General features: G+C 44.6%; 1 protein-coding gene across 5 annotated transcripts in view; it reads left to right on the plus strand.

Annotated features, from left to right (window-relative positions):
* Positions 1 to 23,138, plus strand: part of STON2 (stonin 2) — a 71,152-nt gene that overhangs the window by 39,222 nt on the left and 8,792 nt on the right. The window contains exon 1 of one of the 5 annotated variants that reach the window (XM_066607604.1): positions 10,132 to 10,216. The exons of the other annotated variants lie outside the window; for them this stretch is intronic. The gene's annotated coding sequence lies outside the window, so the exon portion shown is untranslated. Of the gene's footprint in view, positions 1 to 10,131; positions 10,217 to 23,138 lie in introns of those variants that run through there. 5 annotated transcript variants of the gene reach the window in all.

Genomic DNA, 23,138 nt, shown 5'->3' on the forward strand with positions numbered 1-23,138 from the left:
ATACAGGCATCTAGGATACAGCATTGTGAAAAAGAAGAGGGTCAGCTTCACAGAGAACATTCACTGAGCTCTGAACCTGCATCTGCACAAGCAGCATAACAGAACTATGATAGACACAAGGTGTCAGAAAGGTAGAAGTCCGTCCTTTTTAAGCTCGTTCATATACAGCCTTGGGTTCTAGGTCACAGGTGGCAACATCTGTGAAAACCGTGTCCGTTTATGGCTTGTGCAGAATTGTGAATGTTGCAGATCACCAGCCTTCAAACAAATTGCACCAGTGAGCTGCCCCTGTTGATACTGGTATTTCCCTATTATATCATGAGTCATCACTGGGTTTGTCCTGTTATACTTTGACAATACTCCTAGCTGAGAAATGTTGGCTCCCAGGTTGCTGATGACAACAAAGGTTTGGCAGTGATGTCATCAAATGGGTGAGGATGTTTGCAGCTGTGATTCCCTCATGGGGACTATTAATCACTTGAATCTTCTCAGCCAAAGGGAGGAGACACCGTTAACCATGCGCTGCCAGGCCGGATATTAATAATTATATCTACTCAGTACCATCATATTAAATCCGTTGTAATGATAGCTGCAGAAGGGAATGTTTATCATGAAGTGAGACACCGGGACTACGTGAGAACCATTCGAATGATGCTGAAATTGTGTTTCATCTGTGTAGGGGTGTCGGATTTGTCCATAGGTGCATAGACAGGAGGATAGGTATGGCAGCCGCCTCATGATACATGCCCAGTCACCTGGCACACCCTGCATTTTTTGGTGCCCATAGACTTAAAAAAAAAACAAAAACTTAAAAACTCAACTTAATGGGCAATTCTTTCTGCAGCGCCGGCTCCACTTTTTTCATAAAATCTTTTGGGAACACTTTTTAGTTTCTTATGTAACTCAAACTTAATCAGGGACTCTTCTGTAATAAGCTGCACTGGTTATTAATGTCTGGCACCAGGTCTGCCCCTTATGCCGCTCCCTGCCTCTCTAACTGGGTGTGTGGCACAGTTTCCCAGGCTCCTCCATAGAACAGAACAGATTCCCTTTCGGCTGCCATAGTAACAGGTGTCAGGATTCTGCTCTGTGATTCTTTATATCTCTATTGTATCAGGGATCAAAATAGGGGAGAGAGGACCCCTCCATCCAGGCTTTGTCCCTGGGGGTGGGGACTGGCACCCTCCCCTCTCTGTGCTACATTAACCCTTTTCTCTCTCTTCAATTCCTTCTAGTAGTTGTAACGTGCCCTCCGGGATGGGAGGTGCTGGAGCAGGGTGGGGGTCTGGTTATCACACTAAGCACAATGCACTGGAAATTATACTTTATTGCTAGATTTATCAGCTTCATTGTATTATTTTTTTTTACTTCTTAGTTATATGTGTTTCCGGGTGATGACCAATATGACATTACAGCTCCGACACAGTTTATCCAAACTCCAGAACCTAATCCTGTTGCCTGCATAATTACACAGATTTGCCATTCAGGATGATAGGAAAGTGGTGTGGCAGCCCCTGTAGAAGCGGTAATGCCAGAAAAATTAGTCGTTACTTAGCTTTCTCAGAAACCTATAAGAAGGGCAGGTGTATTTGTATAGAGGATATAGTCAGAATTCACACCTGCGTTGGGGCTCAGTTCTGGGTTTCCATCTCTCTGCTCGGTTTTTAGAGAAGAGAAACTGAAATAAAACGGATCCATTTTTTTCCTCATTGATTTTAATGGGGTTCCAAAAAGAAAAAAAAAAAGAAAAACAGAAAGGTTTCCATTTGCTTCTATTCCATTAGGTTTCCGTTTTTTTTAATAGTGCAGTCTGCAGCGCAATTTTTCTGTTAAAAAATGGAAACCTGATAGAATGGAAGCAAACCGAAGCTTTCCACTTGCTTTACGTTTATTTATTTTTTTTAAAACCCCATTTTAAATCACTTGGGAGGGAAAAATCATTCTTTCCTGTTTCATTTCAATTTCTCTCATCCAACAACAGAGCAGAGAGACGAAAACCCTGAACTGAGCCCTAATGCAGATGTGAAAGCAGCCTTACTTATTCTGCAGTGACTGCTTACATCTGGCTCTTCGACTTCATTCACACAAGCTTTTTTACGCAGCTATTTAGCCACGTTTTCACGCCGGCCAAAAATCACGACCATCTGAGACATTGGATTCCAATGCATTCGTTCACATGGGCGATTTTGCGGTGCGTAAAAACGTTGCGCTGGAAAAAACAGCACATAGGCAACCGAAATTGGCGAGCAAAAATTATACGCTGCTAGAAAAGATAGTTCTGGATCTATCTTTCGACCGATATATGCTCGCGGCTCCCATAGACTCCTATAGGAGCTGCAAAAAAATTGAGGGGGAGGGAGTTTAGCAGCGTCCAACGCAGGGTAAAGCTTGTAGGCGCCATGCTATTTAGGCATTAGAAGACATTCCGAGGATTTTTCCCGAGCAAGGGCTCACATGACTGTGTCGTATCTTTTCACTAATACATCGCACCCGGCCTTGTGAATTTAACGGTGAGTTCAGGCAACTGTAAAAACTCATACGATCATGTGAAGAAGCCCTTAGGCTGGATTCACACAGCTGTATTTGCGCATGCAATATGCAGTGAATAGAACCCAATGATTTAAATTCCGTTGCACAAAAAATATGCAGCACGTTCCCTGTGCGTTTGCGCAGGGAAATAGAACACATGGAACTGATTAGGCTAAGTAGCTATATCAATGTGTGGGACCGCGAATACGTGTTCTTTTTTTTGTGTGTGTGTGTGTGTGCACACAATGTGTGCATGTACAAAAGTACCAAAAAAAAAAGCAGTTGCTCACACAAATATGTGATGCCCTATGCACAAAAGCGCAGCACAAATGCATGCATAAGTGTGCTTATGCCCGTGTGAAGCCGGCCTTACCTTTTGTTTATCTACTTCAGTGTCGGCTGTTTTGCAGTACAGCTATGATCAGGGACTCCAGTTCAGCTGCACTGCCTGTTGGAGTCTATAGTAGTCTGCAATCCAACTCATGTGTCATAAGAGGTTTAGACTGATGCTTAGCCCACCCCTCAAATGCTTTACACTGCAGCTCTGCTTGTGCAGATTGGCTGCTGTGCATAAACACAAGCTCAGCAGAAATTCAGTGCATGAATAGTGACATTTCTCTGTAGACCCCTTCCTGGGTAATTGTCTTATGTCAATCCAGGATGACACTTGCATCAGGTGGAGAGAGTTAAAACAGAGTGTATACTTATATAGAGTGTGTGTGTATATATATATAATGTGTTTATGTGGGGGAGGCGGTGGCATCTGTGGGCAGACACTGCGCCATTGTGTCATCTCCAGGCTAGCTGGGCAGAAGCAGTTTGTGACCTTTCTCCAGCAGAATATGATTTGAATGAATTACTCCACCCCCAGCCACCGCACACCAGGAACTCCTACTTCTCTATAAATCTTCACTGTCCACTCCTATTAGCATTTGTTTTACTGCTGCAACAATGACCAGAAACCAGGAGAAACAATTCAGGCCAAGTGAGAAGCTCTGCAACTTTCTACTAGGCTTTGGGGCACATTTACAAAAGTACATTTTACTGTAGCAGCAGGGGCATACCTAAAGGTTCAGGAGCCCAGGTGCAAAAGTTCAGTTCGCCCCCCACTCCCTGCACCTCTTCACCCATCAGAATGATGGGGTGCATTAAGAAGTGCTAAACCATGTGTCCAATATGCCGCTCGAAATTGCGGTAAAGATGCCACGATTTCAAGCAATGCATTTTCTGAACTCAGGTGTGAGTGGCCATGTGGGTGTGTTCATGTTTTTGTTGTACTTTTGAACCACAAATAAGAAAAAACACATTTAAAAAACTGTATGCGGTATTCAAACACCACATACATTATTTAAAAAACTGCATACTCTATTAAAAACCCCATGTGTTTTTTAATTGTGTGTAAAGTATAGATAGATAAAACATATATATACATGACATAGGCCTGAATGCACACGGGCTGAAATTCTGCAACAAATTTTCACCATTGCACGCTGCCATAGGATTGCATTGGTTCATGCAATCCTATGCAGACAGCTGCAATTTTGATTGCGGGAAAACTTGTGCGATAACAAATTCGCGGCATGACCTCTTTCAGTGCGAGCCTCGTAGGCTCGCACTGCTGCATCATTGCTGATGCGACTGCTCTGCACTGCGCACGCGCAGCTGTGCGCCAGCCAGCACATCCACAGAGCGAAGACACCGAACAGATAAGCCACGGGTCACTGCAGAGACACGGGTCGCATCCCGCTGTGAGAATCACGCAGTCAGAATCTGACCCGGCCGTCTGCATTTGGCCATAGATAGATATATACCTACACACACACACACCACAGGAGGTGGTGAGTTCTCCTTCAATGGAAGTGTTCAAATAAAGGCTTGACAGACATATGTCTGGGATGACTTGGTGAATCCTGCACTAAGCAGGGGGTTGGGCCCGATGAACCTGGAGGTCCATTCCAACTTTACCATTCTATGATTCTATGACACATGCATACGCACACTTACCTTGGGGTCTGGACCGCTTCTCTGTGTGAGCAGAGCAGCAGGACAAGTAGATGCTGCCGCTGTGCGGCAGGGGCAGCAAGATGATGCCATCATCACTGTGCTCTATTCCCTGTCGGGCCATGTGGCTTCATCCCTCCTCCTCTGCACTGTGTCTGCTTCCTCTCCAGCTGGTTGCTATGTCGGCGGCGTGATCACTGCTTTGCTGCCGACAGCGCGGCCAGCCGGTAATGTACTGAATGTGCATATGTATATGGCGGAGGGCAGCCTCTGGGCTCCCTCACAGCAGGGTCTGGGTGGTCAATGCGACCACGGGCGGTACGCCTATGTCTGGCAGACCTTCTGCCACAAATGAGCCCCAATCAGCGGCCCATTCAGCTCTATTCACATGGAGCAATCAGCAGTACTATGTGTGTTTGAACAATCTTTAGCAGGACATTGATACATACAGTTGCATTATATCGGCAGCATATTCCTGTTTACACAGGGCAATGTGCAGCTGATGACAGATTATTTTTGGTGCCGCATAAAAGATGTGGGCACCCAACAAATGAGTGTTTGGTTTTTTTCACTAGCACATGTAAAAGGCCCTTAATACTGGCATTTCATCACCGGTGTTAGTAAAGTGCCTGCTGGAGTATGATGTGACTAATTCATCAAGAGGCGCACGTCTCCTAATAAATTTTTTGCATCTCTGGCCATTTCATACATCAGAAATGTATGGACTGAGCTGGCGCAGATTAACCGTATAACTTACAATAGTTTCTGGTGTAAATCATAGTAAATTTGCCAGGCCATCCCCCGCTACTAAGCCTTGCCCCCTTTTATTTTTATTTTTTACAAAATGGTGGTGGAAAAAGGTCAAAAAGTTGCACATTTTTACACAAGTATGGCCTGCATACAAATAAGCAGCTTTTTTTTTTACAAGCGTTTCTTGAGTTAGGACCTTTCATAGATTAGTGTTGCCATTCCTCCCTATCTTCCTGATCTTTGCTTGTGTAAGGCCGCCTGCACACTGACGCATTTTTTGCTGCAGAATTCACAACGGGCGTCCGCACCGCGGATCTGCAGCACATAGTGTTCATAGCATGCTATGGGAAAACACTTTTTCCTGTACACGACAGGAAATCAATTGTGATTTCCGCTCACAGAGCAAACATTGTAGCATGCTCCATTTTTGCGCGGTTGGCTTCCATTAAAATCAATAGAAGTCGTTCAACCCATGGCCTGCCCGCAATTAAAATTGCGGGTAGGTCGCGGATTCCGCGTCATCGCCTACCAACGGCAAGGGAAAAATAAACTTTTGAAAAAAAATCTGTACTGCACATGTCCAACAGCGGCTCGCCACGACCATCCGCAGTGCGGAAAAAACGACCAAAGACAGGTATGCAGGGTCACCGGCCCTGGTCAAAGCTGGAATCTGCAGCTGGAACCCGCATGTGGAATCTGGCTCTGCTGTGTGCAGCTGGCCTCAGTGAATGGGAACTATTTTTTTGACATCTAGTGGAAATCGCAATTGCTCTCTGCTCATGCGAGCGGACATGTGAATGTTCTATTTTTGTAAATGGATGCGAAATGCCGCGGATCATCTGGGTGGGTGACAATTGCGGATTCTGCAGTCCAAATCTGGTTGTGTGCAGCTAGCCTAGGAATGTTGTAATTCATTAACTTCGAGTCGAGATCTTGAAAATGGTAGTAGCTGCAATACAAAAGAGTGAATTTATTAAACACTTTATACCACCTTTTTGACATAAAAAAGGGTGCGAAAATGGGGCAAGTCTTCACAATATAGAATGGGTGGGGGGCTCGTGTGGTCCCGCAGATAACTTGCAGCAGATATTGATTTAGTTATAGCACAAATTTACATCTGCTCCTAGCGCGTGTAGATTTCAATTTCTGATACATTGGGCCAAATGTAGTAAGGTACGTGTATTTTAACAAATTTGGCACCTTTATGTACAACATACTACAGATTAAGACCGGCATGTGAAATTTTCCCACGAAATCTATTAGAAAGTTGCAGTACTATTATATATTTGATTTCTGGTGAATCTTAGTTGGCCTGTATAAAGTCACTGTATCACTATTATTTTTAGCCATGTTTGTCCCGTGTAGACACAGGACCCGAGAAGGAACTGAGCGAGAAATCGCCTAGTAGTCGCTTAGTTTCAGCTCCATGAAAAGAAGCAACTAGTGCTCGATTTCGAACTCATTGGATACAGGCAGTTAGCTTTGAAGGACTGCCTGTTCACAGTGAATGGATGCAGCCAACCGGAAATGATCTCCAGTGTGATCTGCCTCCATTCACTGAATGACTGTCTCTCCTGTGTGAAAACACATGGGATACTATGTGTCATGATACATTAATAATAAAACACCAATCAGTAGTAAACTCACAAACCACACTATTTGAATTATAAAAGGCTGCGGTGGCTACCCAACTTTCATCAGTACTCCATAAATAAATTAATTAGTAACTTATAAAACATGGCCAGAGACATAGTCATAGAGACTCAAGTCTGCAAAGTCCAAAACTGAATTAAACTTTTAAAACAGTGTCCACCCGTATGAAGCCAGCGAAAATCCAGCACCAACCATGACATCAGCGATGGCATGAACCCCTCTCAGCACCGCAGCTTTCTCAATTATAGTTTGACGAGTGCCATTAAATATATCTAATGCTATGTCTGATAAATGGGCATAGTCGTTCCTGTAAAAGCCATGCCAAAATCCCTCTAACTCAAAGTGCCGAAAACTAAAGCCTCCACAGGACGGCAAAAATTTTTCAATTGCCCTGTTCATTCATTTCTTAATCTTCTCAATGAAATAAAAGTCAGGAAAGGATCAAACCAGACGGGAGACAGTTTCAGAAAAACAAAGTACAACTTGTGGAAAAATAGCCTTAAGATTTGCGAAGTCTCTTTTCATTTCCCAAATGAGATCTAAGGTATTAACCTTGCCAATCTCATTCCCTTCAGCGTGCAAAATTAAAATGTCAGGGTCAGGCCAAATCCCCCTCTTACTCTTAATCTCAGCTAATAACCTACCCCATTTGAAGCCTCAAACAACCGCCCCAAAAAATGTGAAATCTAGAGTGATCCACTGCAAGATTCTCATTATAACTCCTCTTTGAATCCCTCCTCTGGGCCCAAAAAACAAAGCAGTGACTGATTAACCAAATATATCACTCTGCAACATCTTATGAAGGAAAAACAAACAATTATCAAATTTGGCTGAAAATACAAAAGCACATAGAATCCCATCTCTCAAGCTGTTGTATTGCTTCTTTACTAAAGGCCAAGGCGGCAGCTTCCATAGCGCCCCAATTGCGAATGAATGCGAAGTAACTTGCGCAATACTTTATCCCAATAAAACTAAGCATTTCTTTAAAACTAATAAACTGAAAATGGGAAGCAGAAGAGCCATCAGCATGAATTAATGGAGAACCAGTACATATGGGCTGAGATTCAACAGAAACCAATAAATTATGAACTGCACATAGATCTGAATTAACCAAATTCAGACACCTCGACCTGATCCATTCGTTTTAGATCGACATGGCAATAATTTAACGAAACCTTTGTCGATACACATAGTAATAGAAGGGACAAAGATACCTTGGACCTAGTCTCCCACCAATGCGAAGTGCACCGAAAAAAAGACAATAAAAAGGCACAACAAAACAACAAAGTTTTGTACTCTGAAAAGCAAACCTGAGGCAAGACTGATACCAATTCATGTAATAACTTAAATGAAATAGGAGATTGACAATCAAGCCCAGACATTACATTTATAGTCATTAACAAACTGTTAAAATAAGAATTAGTTGGATGAACTTTATGCCATTTATGGAAAAACAAAATTGCAGCTAAAACTTCATAACATGGCTGTACGACTGATGAAAAAGAGGCATAAAAAGGATTAGACACATTCACATCATGAGTAAAAATATCAATACACGTCTCAGAACAAAGTTTGGCCATATTTCCCAGGCTGACTGATATGTTGAAATAACCCGGAAGCACTGACTTGTAAATGTTCTGACACAACAGTAGCAAATTTACAAAGGGCTTGTAGACCATTAAAAGATTTTATAGGAGCTTTTCTATGCTTTTCCTCCTTGCCATCGACTGACTGACTGGAATCTCACCATCCTTGAGGTCTTTGTCCATGTGATGCCGACAGGAGCAGCACCCTCCACTGGTCTGCTTTGCTTCTTGCAGGTAGCGGTGGTGGCGAGTAGCACCTCCGTTCTCTCCTGGCTCTCTTTTTTTTTTTCTAGCACATCTGGTACAGAGGTCATCTACTTCTGGTTCCGGGATGTCAACTTCCGCGAAGTCCCTGCACTGTCCGAAATCCGCTCCGGCCAGAGGCGTAACTTGAAGCTTCCGGGCCCCGATGCAAAACTTGTAACAGGGCCCCCAACTATAATGCTTTACTCATGGTACTGGGTTCCCTATATGGAGAAGAGAGGCCTTTGGGCCCCGTAGGGCTCCTGGGCCCAGGTGCAACCGCATCCCCTGCATCCTCTATAGTTACGCCCCTGGCTCCGGCACTTTCCAGCAGGGGTAGTGCCGCTAAGCATCGCTGCAGCCATTCTTCAGCGCTGGCTTCTTCAGCGCAGATGATCAGCTGCCTGAGGAGGTTTTCTATCGCAGTGTGAGACATCCGGTCTTCAATCAACATATAGATGTTGGGGTCCCACTTCTCCTCTTATGGGCTTCAGATCTTCCCGCCAGCTGCTGGACAGCCAATCCAGTCACCAAGCTACTTGATTCTCCAGGCAGCAAAGGGGAGTTACACAAGTACCCTCTTAATAGAGGCGAAAACCAACCATATTAACGCCCGGATCCCATGTGGCTTCTGCTCCTAAATGTCCCATTGGCCTTACAGTAGAGATAATAGCTGGGACAGCTGTCGGGCGCTTCTGCATCCGACAATCGTCTTGTGTAAAGTGACCCTAAGGCCTTATTAACATGGGTGATTTTACGCGACTATTTAGCCATGATAAAACATCAGCCGAAAATTGCGACCATGTGAAGCCCTGGATTCTAATGTATTCATTCACAAGGGCGACTTTTAGCTACGTAAAAACATCCGTCTTGCGAAGATAGGACATCAGTGGCCGAATATGCCGGCTGATGTTTATACACGGCTGGAAGAGATAGGTTTTTCCCTATCTTGGTTTCTATGGGAGCTGCTGGCAAAGGGAGGGAGTTTAGCAGCGGCTAGCACTAATAAAACATGTCAGCTGGCTCTTTTGAGCTATTAGAAGTAAAGCCGCGACTTTATTGTGGCTTTCTCTCGTTCATGCGGTTTCCCGTCATGGTGCAGCTGGTGTAAAAACACACCGCCAGTGTGAATGAGGCCTAAGCGTCTCACCTAATGCTTCACACTATAAGCCTCAGGATGCTTCAGTGGTCAAGTCTGATTATTGGTTCTGCCTCTGTTCACCGCTTGCCCGCTCTCCAGGATTGTGCATAAAGAGTTAATGTCGTCAGACAATGAAGTATTTCAGCTCCTGAGTGTCGCTGCCCCGCGGCCTTCACCTGTTAGTACTTGGGCGTGTTAAGACTCTGAGCCTTGTGGACAGTTTCCAAGCTAGAATTCCAACCTGGGCCAGCGCCCATCACCAGGAGTGACCTGTTATGCCCTGAAGACGTAAATAATGTATATGACCAAGCAGGTAGGCAACACATGGGGGAGGGTGGAGTGGGGTAGGCAGCGTATAATACACAGGGGGCTGTTGTCCCTTTATAGTCTCCTGGTCTGTGTATATACTGTAGGCAGGAGCTGATCACTGGATACACTGTTGACACCCAGGTTTCTAGTCCGTAGACGTTTTCTATTTGCAGCTCATTTATGTAATATCTAGATAGACCATTGCAGGGACACTGATTTCATGAAGGGAGAGTGTAGACTGACGCACACGGGGCAATTGTTGGGACCCTCCGGGTCTGGGCAAACAAATATGGCCACACCAGCATTTCTGACTACCTGATGCATACTATGTATTCTTATACATCATTTGTCTAAGGCCTCATTCACACAATCGTATGGGGTCTGCGCAGTATGCTACGCTCCATTGGCCTAAACACTGCCCTCTCCTGGTTCTCTTCCTACCTATCTGACCGCTCTTTCAGTGTCTCCTTTGCTGGCTCTACCTCCCCTTCTCTCCCCCTTGCTGTTGGGGTCCCCCAGGGCTCTGTCCTTGGCCCCCTTCTTTTCTCTATCTACACAGCCCCTATTGGACAAACCATCAGGAGATTTGGCCTCCAATACCACCTGTATGCTGACGACACCCAGCTATACACCTCTTCCCGTGACATCTCTGCACCTTTACTCCAAAACATCACTGACTGTCTGTCCACTGTGTCTAACACTATGTCCTCTCTCTACCTAAAACTAAACCTCTCTAAAACTGACCTGCTGGTATTTCCACCCTCCACTAACCGACCTCCTCCTGACATCTCCATCTCAGTGTGTGGCGCCAACATAACTCCTAGACAACATGCCCGCTGCCTTGGAGTCATATTTGATTCTGATCTCTCTTTTACCCCCTACATCCAATCTCTGGCCCGAACATGTCAGCTGCACCTCAAGAACATCGCAAGAATCCGCTCTTTTCTCACTGTGGACACGCTAAAAACGCTTACTGTTGCCCTCATCCACTCCCGGCTCGACTATTGCAACTTGTTGCTGATCGGCCTCCCCTGCACCAGACTCTACCCTCTCCAATCCATCCTGAATGCAGCAGCCAGGCTCATCTTCCTGTCCAGCCGCTACTCGGACGCCTCTGCCCTGTGCCGGTCACTGCACTGGCTGCCCGTTAAATACAGAATTCAATTTAAACTCGCCACCTTCATCCACAAAGCCCTCCACAGTGCAGCGCCCCCCTATATCGCCTCCCTCATCTCAATCCATCAACCAGCCCGGGCTCTCCGCTCTGCTAACGAAACCAGATTGAGCGCCCCTTTAATTCGAACTTCTCATTCCCGCCTCCAAGACTTCTCCAGAGCAGCACCGGTCCTCTGGAACGCACTACCAAAGGCTACCCGAGCAATCCAGGACTCGCAGAACTTCAGGCGTGCTCTAAAAACGCACCTCTTCAGGGAGGCATACCGCATTCCCTAAACAAACCCCTCTGTACTCCGCCTGATAACATGCTCCCTGACCTACTGACTGCAATCCCTGCTAGCCATCATAAACCGCTCCTGCAGTTATACTGTTTCTGCCGTCACACGGCTAAATGTCTGACCATTGTCTGTGTGTATATCACCCCTCACTCTCCACCTCGCCATACAGTGCACATCTCCAGCCCCTTTACCTTCTGTATCACCCCATTACTTGTAGTATGTAAGCTCGTTGGAGCAGGACCCGCACCCCTATTGTTTCCATCAATTGATTACTATGTAACTGTGGTTCTGTAATGTTTGTACTTTTGTCTTTCTGTATCCCCTGTCTATGTAAGCGCTGCGGAATATGTTGGCGCTATACAAATAAAGTTTATTATTATTATTATTTTTCACAATGTAATATACAGTACACAGCTAAATATGCATGTGCTTTTACTGCATATTTTAAACCCACATAGTCCATAATGGGCATATTACGCGCCAAAATAAGACATGCTGCGTTTTTGTGAAAATGACCCAATGTAAATCAATGTGCGTAATACGCAGCCCCAATTGTGCCAGTGTGAGTGAGCCCCAAGACACTATATTTTGCTTTGATTGACCACGTGAGCTGCATAGGCCAGTAGGAGCAGCATGTAGTGTACAGTGTGCATCGTGCATCAGGTAGTCAGAGAAGAGGTTCAGCCATCTTTGTTTGTCGAGGCCTGGAGGGTTGCTTTGATTGAGACAGAAAAAGTTGGAAGGAAAGTTCTGTATAAATGTACTGCATCCATCTCAGAACTGCTGTGCCCTGCTGCAATATTCTGCAGAGCGTAGTCTTGGCTGCAGGAGATCATAATAACTGACTTGAATATTATATTAATCGCCCTGTAGGGTGGTCATGAGATACAGCAGTGTCCCCGGCCATGGGCACCATCTGTGGCCTCCCTGCTGTTATTGTCGCTACTGTTACTGAGATCTGAACACACGAGGGTGACTCTGGTCTGTAAACGGGCTGTGATATATATATATATATCTACTAAGCGGTCATGGGAGAAAGTAGCTGTCCCTTTCTAAGTCCAGCTTTCAGAAACCAGGCAGAGATAAATAGCTGCCCCCTCTAATTAGTTAAATCAAATGCTGCCATATTGTTTTTTGTGGTGGGGGGCTTTTTCCTGCAACCTTTCCTTGACCACTGCCATACGTCTACAGCTCATTACAGAGGCCTGTAGGTCATATGATGCATCTCTTGGGCTTTTCTTATATTCCTGACCTTGAACTGAATTTGCTGGGACTTCTTGAGAAAATTGGTCACGGTCTTGAAGGCTTTCCATGTGTAAACATCCTTCTCATTGGTGAACTTCATATTGTTTGGCGATTTTCCCAGATTGATGAACAGCAACTATGGCTTCTAATTACTCTCTTGAGGCCCTTTTACACAGGCTGACAATCGTTATGAACATTTGTTTGACTGATCATTGACCCGTGTAAGGCTATGTCCACACAGGATAGATTTGCTATGTAATGTCCGCAGCAAACATTTTACAGCAGATCCGCAGTGGAATATCTGCATCAAAAATGCATCATTTGGTGCAAAATTAAACCCCCATCCTCATTAGAGGTGGAATCCGTACCAAAAATCTGGTGCTATAATCAACATGCTGCAGATTTAAAATCCACATGTCAATTTCCATATTGGTTTTGTGCAGATTTTTTCTGCAGCGTGTGAATGAGATATTGAAAATCTCATCCCTTTCCAAACAGAGGAGGAGCAGGAGGATTACATTCCAGAGCTACATACAGCTAAAAAAAAGCGAGTGTGCATGCTGTATTCTTAGTGTGCTGTTTCTAAAGTGTGTGACTTGAGATTAGTGACTTTAGATTCAGGGACTTTAGACAAATCACTTATATTTATTTATTGTTTATATTTTCACTTGCATTTATTACTTTTATCTAATCTATCTGTACAATCCCCATTTATAATGTGCTCCATGATTGATAATACTGTCCAGTGTACATCTTCTGGCATGTATGCAGCCCTTGACCAGGCGTTTGAGGGTACATACTAATGTACAAGATTTGAGCATGTTGTATGTTTGGAAGCTCAGATCCTGGATCTAAATGTGCAGCTTGCAAGACTGAGAGTCATTGAAAGGAGTTTGCTACTCGCTGGGGTAGATGTATTGGTGCATTGTAGTATAGGAGTGCAAGATAATTAGGCCGGGGTAGAGGGAAGAGAAGCAGGGAGGCTAGCCCTAAAGAGGCACACCCCAAAAAGTTTGCAAAGTTGGCAGATGAGGGGAATGCCATTAGGGGATTAGCACTGCTGCAGCACGACATGCTCTCTGACCGCCAGGGAGATGTCTGCTTCAGTAAGAACGGAAATAGGAGTGCAGGGCAGGTTAGACAGTTCCTGGTAGTAGGGGACTCAATTATTAGGGGGACAGACTGGGCAATCTGTCACAAAAACTGGGACTTCTTTCCCACGAGCATATATCAGCCGCCATTTTCATGGCCGGACGATATATGCTTCATTGGGAGAGATAAAACTGGTGAACAGGCGTACAAATCAAACGTTTGTGCACCCGTTCAGACGGCATGGGTCCCGGTGTATATACTCTGAGACTACCATGCCGTTGCCCCTTTCCCCTCCCTCCGCATCGCAAGCTCACCTCTGCTCTCCTCCCCGCTCGTCCTTTGCAATGGGAGGGGGAGGGGCGGAGCTTAGCGCCATCCTGTCCCTCCTCCTCCCATTGATGGCTATGGACAAGGGGCGGGGAGAGGGCAGGAGCTTAGCTCTTAGCTTCTCCGACCGCTGTCCTTGGCTCCCATAGGAGCCCATGCAGCGCCTGACGTATTCCGGCCTAAAAGATAGTCTCAGGGCTATCTTTTGAGCCTGACGTAAAAACGCCCGGCACTATATTGGCCTGGCCGGGCACTTTTATGTCTCAGGAATACGACCATATTGTCTGATGCATTGGAATCCAATGCATCAGACCACAGCATATATCGGCTAACCGTGAAAACGGCCGGCCGATATACGCTTGTGGGAAAGAGGCCTTAGGCAAATAGATGAAGTGGCAAATCACAATGAGGTAATTATTATGGAGGATATAAACTGGGAAGCTGAAACCTGCGGATATCCTAAAGGAAACGAGTTTCTGTCAATAACTAAAGATAATTACCTATCACAACTTGTACAGGACCCAACTAGATGGATGGCCAATTTGGACTTAATATTAACCAACATACCTGACAGAATAATGGAGGTGCAAGTTGGGGGGGGGGGTACCTGGGAAATGGTAAACATAATATAATACATTTCCACTTGTTTCTCAATAGGGAATTTTATCGGGGAGCTACAAAAATATTAAACTTTAGGAAGGCAAAGTTCAAAGATGCCCTTAACCTTATTCACTGGGACAAATTCCTCAAAAATAAAAATACAGTTAGCAAATGGGAAATTTTTAAAAGCATCTTAAATATTAACCGCGAGTGGTTCATACCTTACAAGAATAAAAGGTTTAGGAGTAGGAGAAAACCAGTGTGGCTCAATAATGAAGTAAAGGGGGCAATGAACAGCAAAAATAAAGCGTTTAAACTATTAAAACAGGAAGGCAACAAAAAAGCACTAAAAATATATGAGGAAAAAAATAAATAAAGTAAAAAATAGATAAAAGCAACAAAGCTAGAGACAGAAAGACTTATTGCCAAGGAAAGTAAAACGAACTCTAAACTTTTCTTCAATTATAGAAATAGTAAAAAGATTAATAATGAAAGTGTTGGCCATTAAAAAAAAATATAGGAGAAATTGTAGAGGGTAATAAGAAGAAAGCAAATGTAGAAAATATTTTTTTCTACAGTGTATTCAGAGGAAAATGAAATGTCAAGAGAAATTAAGTAAATTCTGCATTAAATGTCACCAGTCTAACCCAGGAAGAAGTGCAGAGCCGTCTTAAAAAGATTAAAATAGACAAATTGCCAGGTCCCGATGACATACACCCGTGGGTCCTAAGGGAATTAATAATGTGATAGACCATTGTTTCTTAAGGACTATATAGTGACGGGATCTTTTCAATTGGATTGGCGCATAGCAAATGAGGTGCCAATATTCAAAAACGGGGCTTGGGCAGAAAAGTAACAAATGAGGTTTAGCACTGATAAATGTAAGCTTATACACATGTGCAGAGGAAATACATTTCACCATTACACACTAAATGGGAAACCACTGGGAAGCACTGACATGGAGAAGGACTTGGGGTTTTTAATTAACTGTAAACTTGACTGGAGCAACCAGTGTCAGGCAGCTGCTGCCAAGGCAAATAGGACCATGGGGTGCATCAAAAGAGGTATAGGGAGGGGCACACGACGAGAACATTGTTTGGGTACAAAGTCGGGCAACTAAGGTAGTAAATAGAATAGGCAGACTACAATATCCAGAGAGCTTATCAAAATTGGGGTTATTCAGTTTAGAAAAAAGACGTCTGAGAAGTAACCTAATAACCCATATATCAGGGGACAATACAGAGATCTCTGCCATCATCTATTTATACCCAGAACTGTGACGGTAATAAAGGGGCATCCTCTACATCTAAGGGAAAGAAGGTTTCCACACCAACCTGGAAGTAGGTTCTTTACTGTAAGAGGAGTGAGACTATGGAACTCTCTGCTGAGGGCTTATTCACACAGGCATATTTTTCCTCAGTATTTTGTGAGCCAAAACCAGAAGCAGGTCCAAAATACTGATGAAATGTGAATCTTCTATTATACTTTCTCTTTGTATATTCCAATCCTTGTTTTGGCTCACAAAATACTGAGGAAAAATACGCCCATGTGAATAAACCCTGAAGATATGGTGATGGTGGTAAAAGAGGGGCCTGGATGCCTTTCTTCAGTGTACTAAGATTAAATGTTATAGCCGCTGACTACTCAGAAGGGTCGGTGATCCAGGGATTATTCCAATTGCCCGACTTGGCGTCAAGAAGGAATTTTTTCCCCTAAAATTGGCTTCTACTTCATGGGGTTTTTTTTGGCTTCCTCTGGATCAACATTGGGGGGAGGGGGGGGGGGGGTGTAAGAGGCGAGATGGACATATGTCTTTTTTTAGCCTTACATACTATGTTACTACCGTATGTTTGTTTCTAATGTAAATGCTGTGGATTTTCTGTGTGAAAGGTCCACACCGAAAAGCTGCAGCAAATCTATCTCATCTAAGCAAAGCCTGACTATGCCCACAATCCACTGACTAACAAGCTAACAATTGTTTGATAGGTGATTGGATCGTTTATGTGGGTATAAGGGTATGACCCCATGCAGATGTGACCGCATGGCTGGGTTTTTTGAACTATGTGGCCAAAGTGGGGTTGTTGGATCATCACTGCCGCAGTGCAGTTGTGTGGCGACCGCTGTGTGTGGCCATACTCTAAAAACACTTGCTCACCAGCAACATATGTCCGGTGTAAATAGGGATGTGCTATTATCCTTATGGGGAGGACGAACGATCCTTACAAGAATTGTTTGTCCCTATACAATTGATCGTCTACCTCATGTAAATGGCAGTAACGAGCGCCGTTCAACGTGCTATTTTGTTGATCAGTGCTTCTTAGGCCCCCTTCTTCTTCTTAGGCTTCTGCCACGGCTGTGACGGAATATCGCTAGCGATATTGAATCTCGCGAACGGAGAATTCGCTATGATTCTCCGATCGTGGACGTCGGATTGCGCTTTCTATAGTTAAGTCTATGGAAAGCGTTGACTGCGTTACCCACGGCCGGATTATCGCCACAGGTAACGCAGTAAATTATCACCTTATATACTAGGTCCCATTAATGATTGTAAATGAAGGAAAGGTGAAGTTAGTTTTCTCATGGCTGTTTAATATTTAGCACTAACATATATAATACCGTGTTTTCGTGAAAATAAGACCTAGTCCTAAAATAAGCTCTATCTTGATTTTCAGGGGGCTTGAACTATAATTAATATAAATATATTGGTTCAATGCGATGGCTGTGATTGGCTCTTCGCGCGCTGCATTGATTGGTTCTTGAGCGCCATGGCTCAGCCAATCAGAGCCATCGCTAACTGGAGGTGGGGTTTATGGACCCCGTTACCAGCAAGCAATCTTCTGTCGGTGGCTGAGGACTGAAGCAGAGACTAGCGGGAGGAACCCGAATGGCGCCTGCTAGGTAAGTATGATAAGATATCCCCCGAAAATAGGAACCTGTGGCTCTTTTAGGGCAAAAAGTAATATAAGACAGGGTATTATTTACAGGGAAACACTGTAGTATACTGTACCATCAGTATATATACAGCCTTATCATATATACTGCACAACCCTATCCTGTTCTGCAGCACATTACACTTGGGTGCGATGTGCAGTCTACACACAGAAGCTGTTGCGTGTAATAATATGAATCTTGGAACCGTCCCCCTGATGAGTCAGTGACATCGCAGGTTCCAAGAGACCCTCATGTCACAATGTGAGGCATTTCCTGACATTTGGCTGGGGTCCACACTGACATCTGTGGGATGGGGGGGGGGACTTTTCAGTGACAGTGAGCTGCCAGAACTGTGGCTGAATCTGGGACCTGCATAGAAACCACATTACTTTCAATTATATGTGGATCTGAACTATCACATGTGCGCACCACGAGGCGAGGCTGCTGCAGGCGCCACATCCTATGGCCGTTAACCATATCCCTATAAACTGTACACCGCAATAAGGCTACTGACAACAGAGAGTAAATATGACATCCTAGTGCATGTGGCGACTGAGGCGCCTATGTCAGACGTCAATCCACAGCGATGGAAACTGAGTGAGATCCAATCGGGTGCTGACTTAGGCTAGGCGCACACCAGCCATGACTGCGAGTTGTGCCCAGTACACGGACACAGCACATTGATATGCATTCGCATGCCCTATTTTTTTAATCCAACAGAAATGGAACACGTCATGAGTTTTTTTCATACAGATCATCAGTCCATGTGAAAAAACATCTATGTGCATAACCCCATAGGCTATAATGGGATCTTTTGCTGTCTATGGAATTTCACGAACAGCACACAGCCCCAAAATAACCACCTAACGGAAATGAGAGCTGCAACCTGATTAGCTACAGTGAGCATCATCACAGGTTTATATTTGCATTAAGTTTTTTTATATAGCTGTAGTGTGTTCTCTGTTATCAGCCATTTCAGCCTAGTGCGATGTCTCCCGCTCTCTTCAGTTTCCAGCTTGGAGCTTGATCACACATCAAGTATCAGATGTAGATATATATTCAGCTGTTTCATCTTCCTTTCATAGTTCTGCTTAGCGCTACACCGCTTGTTGCTCGGGTTCCCACGCTCTGATATGCGGCCGCTGAGGGGTCCTTGAACTGACAGTTATGTCCCAATAAAACACAGATTATATTATTAACATGTTTAGAGTAGCCGAAACCTCCAGTGGTAACCGGGCGCTTACTGGAAGCACTGAGTCACATGCTGACAGCTGTCCTGCCTTCCCGATGTATCACATCAGCCCCAACCCAGAATCATCAGCAATCCACTAAGTGGAACTGTGCGGTTCTCAGAGGCGTACTCATAGGGGATGCACAGTATGCGGTTGCACCCGGGCCCAGGAGCCTTGGGGGGCCCATAAGACCTCAGTTCTCCATATAGGAAACCCAGTACAATATGAATAAACTATTATAGTTGGGGGCCCTGTTACAGATTTTGCATTTTGGCCCGGGGACTTCAAATTACGCCTCTGCACACAAGCATGTCTGATTTTGGTGGGTGTGTACAGCATATCAATATGACATTCATATGCGTTGCGCATGCGCGATTTTTATTTTTACATCTGTGTGAGATTTGCTGCTGCCTGTTTCTTTTTCTCGCATGCAAAAAAAGGTAAAGGAAGGTCAATTTGTCTTAAGAATCACTTGGCAACAATTAGTGAAATATGGGGAGCACACGGATGTCCACCTTCTCTTTTTTTTTCTTCCTTCTTTAGCACACCCACCGACTGGAATTGACTGTTCTCCAAGAAGTTGAAACAGAATAGAACATGTGAAACTTCTTATTTTTAGCATCCATGTAAAAAAAAAACAAAAAACGCGTGTCTATTTAGCCCCATTGACTGTAATGAGTCAGTGTGCTATCCATGTGCAAGCAGTTGCAAATATGAACAGCACACGGACGTGAAAATCACTCCTACCTGAATGCTAAATTAAGCAACTTTCTAAATGTTCTTCATTCAGAATGTCGTATTGTTTTGCTGCTGTGGAGTCTGTGTAACTCCTGTACATAGTTGTCTGTCCTGCTTGTTCTGACACATATCGGACTGCAGGCTGACTCTGCCCATCTAGCTGCTTGCCCTTCCATCAGCATTAGTGTCAGCAGTGAGGGGAGGAGGTTACACTGGGCTAATGAAAGGGAAGAGAGGAAGGAAAGCACACACAAGCCAAGGGGAGGGGTGAATTACACATGCTGTGTATTAGTGTACAGAGAGAAGAGAACTCTGAGGATGGGAGGGAGAATCCCATACTCATCAACATCAGTGCCTGCCAGCAGAAGGGAGAAGATATCCCTTATGGGCTGTAGAAGGAGAAAGCAGTACAGGAATAAAGCTAAGGAAGATGGAACAGTACCTCTGCAGCGCCACCTATAGGATGGCAGCATTCCTGCAAATCAATGTCTGACCCTTTGTATAGGTCTTTGCAACAATGATTAGGAATTGAAAACCAAGCCAGAATCCATACACAGACAGCTGTTTCAGGGTGTTTGACCCTCATCAGCGTGCAGTAGGATTCTGGCTTGGTTAGTGTGAGACCTATGACATGTCGGGAGGGGTATCCTCACTCCTTAAGGAGAGCACCTAGAAGGTGAGTGAGGAGACTTATAAGGCCATTCATGTTCCTCCTAGTATATATATACAAATAGGGAAGATGGAACAATACCCCTGCAGAGCCACCTATTGGATGCCAGCATTCCTGCAAATCTACGTCTGACCCTTTATACAAGTCTTTGCAACAATGATTGGATTTTCAATAAAGCTGTGCTGATACAAGAGAACCAATGAAAGCAGCAGCATCCTTGACATACAGACCTCACACCATCCCATATTATTGGGAGGGACACCTCCACATGAGAAACTGAATTCAATCTACATATTATGGGGTCTGAAAATTAAAGGGGTTGTCCCGAGGCAGCAAGTGGGTCTATACACTTCTGTATGGCCATAATAATGCACTTTGTAATGTACATTGTGCATTAATTATGAGCCATACAGAAGTTATAAAAAGTTTTATACTTACCTGCTCCGTTGCTAGCGTCCTCGTTCCCATGGAGCCGACTAATTTTCGCCCTCCGATGGCCAAATTAGCCGCGCTTGCGCAGTCCGTTTCTTCTGCAGTCTTCTATGGGGCCGCTCGTGCAGAATGCCGGCTCCGTGTAGCTCCGCCCCGTCACGTGCCGATTCCAGCCAATCAGGAGGCTGGAATCGGCAATGGACCGCACAGAAGCCCTGCGGTCCACGGAGACAGAGGATCCCGGCGGCCATCTTCAGCAGGTGAGTATGAAGACGCCGGACCGCCGGGATTCAGGTAAGCGCTGTGCGGGTTGTTTTTTTAACCCCTGCATCGGGGTTGTCTCGCGCCGAACGGGGGGGGGGGGGGGGGGTTAAAAAACAAAAACCCGTTTCGGCGCGGGACAACCCCTTTAATGAAGGAATAAAGTTTGCAGTCTGAAACTTAGTGCAACTTTTTACACTCAAGGTAACCACTTACATGTAAAAATAGTTTTCCTATGTCAAAGGCCACCATAGCATTTAAATACATGTTACAGTTGCCACACATACACTGTGACAAGCCTATCCGTAGTATTGCCTTATTTTCCCGAGGATCTGTTACTGGTGTCTGGAACTCGTTTGTTTCCTACTGACATTTATACAGAAATCATTAAGGAAACCATAAGAGCCACATCTCTGCTTGTCTTTCCGGAGCTGACACCTTTTAGTGCTTTCCTCTTATCTCCATGAACACTCCCCAATACTGTCACTGTTTTTTCCTGACCCTACAAGAGGTCGCTGCTCCAGCTGTGTATGGAGACATTCTGGGAACAAGCATCGCGTCCTGTTTACTTCATTTCTACCCGGCCTGTCAGCTTTTCGAATCAAACCTCTTTTCTCCATAAAATAGAAAAACCCAGAATAATATCTGTCCCGAAGTCTCTTCCCCTGCCCAGGTGTCAAAAATAGCTAGTTCTGTCTGTGTGTGGGAAAGTTGGGTGACCGTGACAACAAATATGGCCACCACTGAAGCTACCACTGAGCTAATCACTCAGCTTTCCCACATTTCTGAAAGAGAATTTGGTCTAGTTAGGCCGCCTGTACACGAACAAATTTTTGCTGCAGAATCTGCGGCGGGAATCCGTACCCAGTACCGTCCATAGCATGCTATGAAAAAACGCTTTTTACTGCACACTTGTGGAAACCAATTGCGGTTTCCGCAAGCATAGTAAAAATTGTAGCACGCTCCATTGCACAGATTCCACGTAGACTACTTCCATTGAAGTCAATGGAAGCCATCCAACCCGCGGCCCGTCCGCAATTAACATTGCGGACAGGACGTGGATTCCACATCATCGCCTAGTGATGGCGCCAGTGAAAAAAAAATGTGGAAAAAAATTATCTGTACTGCGCATGTTCAACGGCGAGCCACCGGGTCCAACCACAGTGCAGTGGAAGAGGAAAAAAAGCAGGAACGCGCGGACGCCGCTGCATGTGGAATCCGGCTCTGCCGTGTGCAGGCAGCCTTATACAGTGATGATAGAGCAGGAGTTCTGTTACGGTACTGCACAAAGAGACTGGTAAATTTGGGGAGCACTACCTATGGAAGCTGTAATGGCAGCCAAATTGCTGGTTTCTATATACTAATGGAATTATGATTGACTTTTTATTTTTCATACTTTCATTCTCCTCATTCTTATGTTATATAGTTATTCTTCTGTGCTGCACAGGAAATGTGTTCTGTGCCTCAGTGAAGCTGAAAATGAATGTCCGCCCTGAATGGATGAAGAGTGCAGATCCAGATTTTTTTTGTGCTGATTAATGTCACAATTTATCTTTATAGCATTTAGAACTCGGTTTTCTGATACGCAGTTTGAAATCCCCTGCATAGACCTACAATAGTTACATGATACAAATCGGATACCTGCAGCCACCACCAAAGTGTGTTTAAAAGTCTGCATACTGCTTATACATATAACCCATTAATTATTGTATGCTGCAAGCTCCTACGCTTCCCTGGGTGGTGGCTGCAGGCAGACTAAATCTTATGTAATTCTATGGCTATGTAAAGGAAACCAGGGAATATGGAGATCTGTATCTGAAATTGGAACTCTCACCCCTTAAAGGGAATCTCTGAAATTATAAAACAAAGTTCAACAGAGTGCATCTTCCCAATAAATGTCACCCGTCACCCCTATGGTCACTATCCTCCTCAGTTTGTAGCACT

The sequence above is a fragment of the Eleutherodactylus coqui genome, chromosome 6 (assembly GCF_035609145.1).
Source record: "Eleutherodactylus coqui strain aEleCoq1 chromosome 6, aEleCoq1.hap1, whole genome shotgun sequence".
Lineage (NCBI taxonomy): Eukaryota > Metazoa > Chordata > Amphibia > Anura > Eleutherodactylidae > Eleutherodactylus > Eleutherodactylus coqui.